This window comes from Myotis brandtii, unplaced genomic scaffold (genome assembly GCF_000412655.1).
Source record: "Myotis brandtii unplaced genomic scaffold, ASM41265v1 scaffold132, whole genome shotgun sequence".
Classification (NCBI taxonomy): domain Eukaryota; kingdom Metazoa; phylum Chordata; class Mammalia; order Chiroptera; family Vespertilionidae; genus Myotis; species Myotis brandtii.
In genome coordinates, this window is record NW_005354673.1 from 1089679 (window position 1) to 1098357 (window position 8679).

The window sequence follows — 8679 nt, forward strand, 5'->3', positions numbered from 1 at the left end:
TGTGGGAGGAAGACCCCTGCGACCCCCGCATTCACACTCAGACACTGTTTGCCAGCGAGTGTCTTCCCCGACATCTGGGTCCCGGGACGGTTTCCTTGTCCCGACTGGGGAGGCGACAACAGGTGTCTCCGGAGACGGTGCCCCCCGCCCCCCCTCCTGGAATCCGGCTTTGGCGGTCCTCCCCAGCTTCGGGGTGTCCCGAGGCAGGACCCCAGCCAGGGCTCTCAGGCGCGCTGCCTGCTGGACAGCGCCCAGCGGCCTCCTGGACCCGCGGACCCCGCGTTTGGATGGAGTTTCCTCCGAGCGTTGCCAAGCAATTACGCGGACACCCGCCTCTGGCTGGATGAAGAGTTGACGATGAGAGTGTGTTTATGAGTGAGTGACTGTACAGCGTGTGTGTGTGTGTGTGTGTGTGTGTGCGCGCGCGCGCCTAGTGTGTGTGTGTACAGTGTGTGTGTGTGTACAGTGTGTGTGTGTGTGTGTGTGTGTGTGTGTGTGTGGCTGGGCTGGAGATTTGAAGATGGGAGTGTATTAATGAGTGAGTGAGTGAGTGAGTGAGTATACAGTGTATGTGTGTGTGAGTGTACAGTATGTCTGTGTGAGTGTGTGTGTCTGGCTGAGATGAAGAGTTGAAGATGGGAGTGTGTTTATGAGTGAGTGAGTGTACTGTGTGTGTGTGTGTGTGTGTGTGTGTGTGTGTGAGCCCTTACTGAAAAGGGCCTGCGGGCTGTAAGTGAATCATTAACTGTGGTTTGGGCAGCTGCTGGCCCCTGCCTGTCTCTTCATGTCCGTCATGCCCTCTGTGCCTCACTCTCCTAACCTGTAAGGTGGCAATAATGACTGCACCCACATGATAGCGTTTGTTCTGAGGATTACATGAGGCAGCACCTGAAATACATCAGGCACTGCACTTAAGTACTCAGTTATTGCTGGCTCTTATTTACTATATGGAGTGGATGGTCTTTTAAAGCATAAATCAGAGGTGTCTAGAGTGGCCCGGTGACCATTTGGAGCTCCAAATAGCTTTCTGCACTGGAAGGGGAACCATGCTATTAATGTTACTGATGGCATCATTGAAGGGCAATGTATCCCTTGAGGGGACTCCATTGGAATAGTACGAGTTAAATGGAGTCCAACTAGTGTCTTAGAAAACCCTTGTAACACTTGAAAAAATTGGTATGAATGTTGTGTGAAAAGAATATCATGGTACTTTGTTGAATGCTTGTCTTTTATTAGTGTGGCTGATTTTGGGGGAGAAATTTGAAGTTTCTTATACTTTGTCCTCCTCCCTTAAACAAACAAGGAGAGAGAGAGAGAGAGAGAGAGAGAGAGAGAGAGAGAGAGAGAGAGAGAGAGAGAGAGAGAGAGAGAGAGAGAGAGAGAGAGAGAGAGAGAGAAAAAAAGCCTCAACACAAAACAAAACCCCAGCAGCTCCTGGAAGTCTAAATTGCAGTTGCCACTTGAGGCGGTTTTCACATGTTTGACTGGGTGGTCTGGTTCAGTTCTTTGCCACTGTGTCACTTTCCTTTTCTTCTTTAATCTGAAGAATCAGAGAAACATTTGACGCCATTCATTTTTCTTTTTAAAACCTGCAATATCAGGATGTAACAAACCCTTTTGGAATTCTGAGCTCTCTGCTACTTACCTTCCTACCCTGTGACAAACCCAAAGGACCTTCCTTCACAAAGCTTCCTAGGGCCATGTACTAAGTGGGAATCTTCTTGTCTTGCCACACCACAGTACCCCTATAGCTTGAGACCTGGGAAAGGCACAGACAAAATGCCCCAGTTCTCCTAGGGCCGTGGTCGGCAAACTGCGGCTCGAGAGCCACATGCGGCTCTTTGGCCCCTTGAGTGTGGCTCTTCCTAAGCCTTCGGAGTACCCTAATTAAGTTAATAACAATGTACCTACCTATATAGTTTAACTTTAAAAAATTTGGCTCTCAAAAGAAATTTCAATCGTTGTACCGTTGATATTTGGCTCTGTTGAGTAATGAGTTTGCCGACCACTGTCCTAGGGTTTCCCGGGCCTTTCCCAGGAGCCTTAAGAATAACTGCATCTTCTTAGAGAAAGTGATTATCTTCTCAGGGGGTAGGAAGCCCACTTCCAGATGCAGATTTTGCAAGTGTCAAATGAATTCAACAGCTCTTTTAGTTGTTGTTAGGGACTAGACTTTTACTCTCTCTACTAGAGTGGGAGGATCTGAAAGCTTGCTGCGGGAGGAGGGAGAGAGGGATGGGGGGCAGGGGAAGATTGCTCAGGTCAGAGCCAGAGCTCCACCTGGTGAGAGATCTGTCTCTATGGCTGATGGCCGGGGAAACCTGGGCAAGTTTGCTTTTCTGAGCCAAAGTCTCCCATTCTGTGAAATGAGGACTCAATTTTTTTTTGTCTTTTTCTTTCTTTCTTTCTTTCTTTCTTTCTTTCTTTCTTTCTTTCTTTCTTTCTTTCTTTCTTTCTTTCTTTCTTTCTTTCTCTCATAGATCCAGGGACACAGTTACAGGTCTGTAGCATCCAGAGGAGGTCCTAAAGGTAGGAGTGATCTTTTGTACCTGGGAAATAAAAAGATATTTGAGGGGCTAAAACCTGAACTGAGTATAGAATGCTGAGCCAATCTCTTATGCAGGCCGGAGGGAGGTGGGATTGGAAAGAAGGGTAGAGCCAAGGAAAGAAGACATTCCAGACCAAGAGGATATAGGAGATCAAAAGTACTCTAATAGTTTAGGCTGAATAGTGTCCCCCAAATCTCAGTGGCTTAAAACAGCCAAGGTTCATTTCTCACTTACGTTGGATGTCCAGTGTACATCAGTTGTGGTTCCGCTTCTGATCTGTCTTCATTCTGGACCCACTGAGGCTTAAAAAATAGCTTCTTTCTGGGACAATCTGGATTTCACTTACGGGAAAGGAAAGAAAGAAAACATGACCGAACACATAGGGCACTGTGAGTCCGTCCAGACCTCACTTTAGCTCTCATGCTATTGGCCAAATAAGTCACATGGCCAAGCCTATAGTCAGTGGCCTGGGACAGTATAATCCCCCTGCAGGCAGTGAGGTGTGGCCAAGGAGGAAGGGAAGTGCAGAAGGCAACATAGCCGGGAGAGTGGCCCAGAGGCAGATGACCAAAGGCCTGGGTCAGTGTCAGGGATTCAGACTGTATCCTATGGGCAGGGAGCAGCCACTGAGGATTTTAAGCCACTGAGGGTTTGACATCAGATTTTAAGGCCAAGTGTAAGCAGAAGATGCTGAGGTCCTGACCTAATACAGCAGCCTCAAATCTCACTCACGTTCTGGTCTGCCAAATGACTTGACTTGATGTTCCACTATTAGAAAGTGATTTGGTTGGCACTTGAGTGGTTTGTCTTGTTTACAAGTCCTCTCCTAAAATGCACACGTTCTCTCATCTTAGAGTCATCTATATAATAAAAGCATAGTATGCAAATTGTCCCCTCCACCGGGAGTTGTCTGGGAGTTTAACCAGGGGGCCAGGCTGGCCAGGGGAAGGGAGGGAGGACCTGGCCAGCAGCCAGCAGCCGCTAGGAACCCTACCAGTGCACGAATTTTGTGCACTGGGCCTCTAGTTATTTGATAAGATCATCTACAGCAGCAGTTCTCAAACTTCAGCATGCATCAGAATCACCTGGAGGGCTTGAGAAAATGTAGGTACCTGGGCCTCACCCCCAGAGTTCCAGAATCAGTAGGTCTGGAGAGGGGCCTGGAAGTGAGCATTTCTGGGCATGCTCAGGTGATGTTGATACTGCTGGTCCAAAGGCCACACTTTGAAGACCACAGAATAAAAGGGTAAATTGAGACATGGTGGAGGGAGAGACCTGAACAGAGGGCCTTGTGGAAGGGAAAAGTCTGGAAGGTCTCAGCAATCTCCACGGGCACATTTGCTAAAGGCTGACTCCGGCCAGAGCAGTGGGGTCTGTAAGAGTGACAGTCTCTAGGTGCACATTAAATTGCAAATGCAATTCTCAGCTCGAGGAGATGAAACAGCTCGATTTTATAGACTTTGAGTACAAGGAGAGGAGAGTGCTGCTTTTATCCCCTCCCTTTGTCATTCTGCCCAACTCCCCATTCTGTCATAGGCATACACCCTCTCGCCTGGCTCTGACCTCTCACTCAAGCCTGTCAGTGTAGTCCAATCCTGACCCATCCCATTTCTTGTCGTCCCCGTATTAATTTCTGGAGCTGGGTTAGCCCACCACTGGGTGTATTATTTGGCTGCATTTTAAGAAAGTCAGACCAAGAAATTTCTCACTTTAGTTGAGGTCACCTTTGTAATGAAACCTGTGTATCATGTGATCATGCAAATTATAACCAATCCTCCCCCTCACATCCCCCCTCTCTCTTGCCGCCCCTCCCCCCCATGAGAAACCAAAATCGGCCTTGGTTTGGCTTTCACCAGTGGGTGGAGCAAGTCGCAACAATTCTCTTAACTGTGACTCACCACTTCTGTAATGAGAGAGCATTCCAAGAGTGGACATTAAGGACAAAATATGTTGGTGTGTATAATATGACACAAGAAACAAAACATAGCGTTTGTTTTCTCCTTACTGTATGTTTCTCAATCCTGGATGTGGCCAAAGTTTGAACTCTACCAGGGTCCAGATAATTAGCGAAATGCCTGTCCAGCAGACACCGTATGAATGCATGAAATACTTTCAGGGTCAACATTATTTTGAGTGCTGGCTAGCAGGTTACAGTGTTTGTTTCAAGGTGGGATGAGTGTAAATTGGTCCATTGGGGTGTGGATAGGATACACTAGGAATTCTACACGTTAGATTTGCATAAAAATAAGACATATCTTGGTGGGCCCAAGCTATAAAATGAAATCAGTGAGATTTGAAAAGACCCTTTTCTTGATTGAGATTTGACAGGAAAATGACACTTTAAAGGTGTGCTCTTGGAGACAGGAAAATTCCCTAGGATTCTGTGTGCCGCCGGAGGTGGGTGAGGAGGCTTGGAACCAACACCACCGTCCTGGAGGCCTGAGGCCAAGGCCATGGATCAGATCTGTCCGTTTTTCCTCTGGGTAATTTTGTATGATTTTTCCTCTCCTGCAGGCTGGGCCTTAGTGGTACCTTCTCTTGGTCAGTTCTGCAGTGAACTACCATGGTTCCCTCCATCTCAGATCTCCAGGAAACTTGGTCTGAAGTTTCAAAAGATATAGCAGATAAAACCCTAGACAGGAGTGAGAGCCCTTGAGGGAAAGGACTGACACTAGCCCGGAGGGATTTAAAATGCTGAACATATTTTTTTTTAAACTTATACAAAAATATTTATAGTAGCTTTCTTTTCTTTTTTTAAATATATTTTATTGATTTTTTACAGAGAGGAAGGGAGATGGTATCTTCTCTTGGTCAATTCTGCAGTGAACTACAATGGTTCCCTCCATCTCAGATCTCCAGGAAACTTGGTCTGAAGTTTCAAAAGATATAGCAGATAAAACCCTAGACAGGAGTGAGAGCCCTTGAGGGAAGGGACTGACACTAGCCCGGAGGGATTTAAAATGCTGAACATATTCATAAGAAAGTGTTACAGCCCGGCTGGTGTGGTTCAGTGGTTGAATGTTAACCTAAGAACCAGGAGGTCACCGTTTGATTCCCGGTCAGAGCACATGCCTTGGTTGTGGGCTAGATTCCTGGCAGGGTGCAGCCTATCAATGATTCTCTCTCATTAATGATGTTTCTATCTTTCTCTCCCTCTCCCTTCCTCTCTCTGAAATCATTAAAAAGGTGTTACAATTTCTGTTGGGTAGCATTTATCTGGCGATTTGACATGTAAGAAATATACATATCAAATCGCCAGATAAATAGTATCCTCTCTATATGTTTACTAGAGGCCCGGTGCACGAATTCGTGCATGGCTGGGCTCCAGCTGACCCCACATTAACCTGGACTTGTGCTCCCAGGTGGCCTCATTAACAGGTGAGAGATGGTCATTGTCCTTTGTGATACATAGTCACAACAAGGAGTGTGAAGCTACTTTGCAGATTGTTAATGGCCCAGGAAAATCTTTGCAAGGTGGCTTCATGCAAAGGGCTTCGAGCATCTTCTGGGTGCAAGGCTCTGAGGACAAGGCTGTGAGGAATTCAGAGAAGTATAATGCTTAGTGTTCTGATACAGCCTCTAATCTGAGAGAAAAAGGTCATAGTATTTATGCAAATAAGTAGCAGTTAAATAGCAGTGTGGCCAACAGTAGGCAAATAATCAAAGGGCACGCCACTTTGTTATGAATTCAGAAATGGGGACTCTTTCTTAGATTGTGCTGGGCTGGCAAGGTTCATGGAGGTGCAGTCACACTGGATTGGAGGGAAGAGTAAGATTTAGGTGGAACAAAGGGTTGTAGGGAATGGACCTAAATTTACTGTGGCTCTGATTGTCAGCACAGGCTTGTCCCAGGTCTATGAGGAGCCATCTGGAAGGTAGGAGTCAAGGAGGAGAGAAGGGAAGTCTGAGCTCTCCTTGCCATTGTTTTTTTTTTTATTAGAGAGAGATGAAGGGGGAGAGAGAGAGAATAAGATAGAGAAAGAGATATGTGAGAGAGATACATCGATTGGTTGCCTCCCCCACGTGCCCTGACCGGGCATCAAACCTGAGACCCTTTGGTGCATAGGTTATGCTCTAACTACCGAGCACACCGGCCAGGGCATGTCTGAGCTTCTTAAAGTCTTTCTTTTGTGACTGCCATCTGACCATCTAATTGGCATATTCTGCCTGCTTGCCTCACCTCCTGACCAATGAAGCCACTGAGTGATTCATTAGCAGATGAGTAACCCTGGGCTCTAATTCGACCTTCCCATGTTCCTTTTATTAATAGGAGTGCACTTTGGAACTAATGGTGTCAGACCTCTTTGTAAATAAAATCTAATCCCACCATAAACTCTGTCAGACTGGCAGGCAGTAGGTCTCTTTCCACTTGCAAAATGACCTGGGGCCAATTGTTGTTGTTTTTTTATTAGAGAGAGATGAAGGGGGAGAGAGAGAGAATAAGATAGAGAAAGAGATATGTGAGAGAGATACATCGATGGGTTGCCTCCTCCACGTGCCCTGACTGGGCATCAAACCTGAGATCCTTTGGTGCATAGGTTATGCTCTAACTACTGAGCACACCGGCCAGGGCATGTCTGAGCTTCTTAAAGTCTTTCTTTTGTGACTGCCGTCTGACCATCTAATTGGCATATTCTGCCTGCTTGCCTCACCTCCTGACCAATGAAGCCACTGAGTGATTCATTAGCAGATGAGTAACCCTGGGCTCTAATTCGACCTTCCCATGTTCCTTTTATTAATAGGAGTGCACTTTGGAACTAATGGTGTCAGACCTCTTTGTAAATAAAATCTAATCCCACCATAAACTCTGTCAGACTGGCAGGCAGTAGGTCTCTTTCCACTTGCAAAATGACCTGGGAAGGTCAAGCACCTGGTTTAAAGTCTTGCAGGAAGCCTCTGGCACTTCTGTATCCCACCTCTCCTGACATTTGGTGATGCCCAGCGTAAGTAGCTTTGCAGGTCTCCATAGGGAGGGTGGTGCTGAGAACTTGGAGCCCCTGGATTCTAGTTAGGATTTTCTCCCTTTACATTAGACCCCACGGAGGCCCTCCACTCTAAGTCCAGAAGGTCCTCGTTACTTTTAATTTGCAGGGGATATAATTACACCTGTCCCTTCAGGCTAAACCCTGGCTCCCCTTGAAAGAAGGTATTATTTTAGTGCTGTGGGTCTGTGCAAGCACACCATCTGAATGAAATGGCATTGGCAGCCCTTTTATGCCAAATGTCAGTTAACATAGAAGGGCTATCAGTAGCTTTCAGTTGACCTGAACTTGGAAGTGAGACACTACACTCTACCAGCTTCATAGAATCACTCTATTGGTTGCCTTCCTTTTGAAGTTAGCTAATTACCTACAAAAAAAAAAGTGAGATGAAAACATTTTATTTCACCCTGCCACCGTGGCTCAGTGGTTGAACATGGTCCTATGAACCAGGAGGTCACAGTTCGATCCTAGTCTGGGCACATGCCTGGGTTGAGGGCTCGATCCCCTGTGGGGGGCATGCAGGAGGCAGCCAGTCAATGATTTTCTCTCATCATTGATGTTTCTATCTCTCTCTCCCTCTCCCTTCTTCTCTGAAATTATATATATATATATATACACATACACACACACACACACACACACACACACGCTTTGTTTTTGTTTCCTACTGCCTATTTACCACTTCTTTATCTGAATTGGGGTTTTTATTTTAAACCCAGCTTTCTCAAAATCTTCTACACAGGAAAAGGAATTCAACCCAGAATTTTGAGATAGCAAGCTCTTGAAGGTGTATTCCATGATAATTTACCTGCCTTGAAATTTGGAGTCAAACTTTGAACGCTGAGACAATAAAGAGTGAGGCTTAGTGAAGGTAAGTACCGCTGGCTCCTAATCGCTCACCTGCCTGCCTGCCTGATCACCCCTAACTGCCCCTTGCTGCCAGCCAGGTTGCCCCCAACTGCTCCCCCCTCGCCAGCCTGCTCGCCCTGCACTGCCTTCCCTGCCAGCCTAATCGCCCCCAACTGCCCCCTCCCTGCTGGCCTGGTCGCTCCTAACTGCCCCCCATCCCGCCAGCCTGGTCACCCCTTACTGCCCCCCCTGCTGGCCTGATTGCCCCCAACTGCCTCCCCTGCTGACCTGGTCACTCC

The 8679-nt window shown here is 46.9% G+C and overlaps 1 protein-coding gene across 1 annotated transcript in view; it reads left to right on the top strand.

The window, feature by feature from the left end:
- The first annotated feature begins 4940 nt into the window (after positions 1-4940).
- Positions 4941-8679, top strand: part of STON2 (stonin 2) — a 125118-nt gene continuing 121379 nt past the window's right edge. The window contains exon 1 of the mRNA XM_014534681.1: positions 4941-5032. The gene's annotated coding sequence lies outside the window, so the exon portion shown is untranslated. The remainder of the gene's footprint in view (positions 5033-8679) is intronic.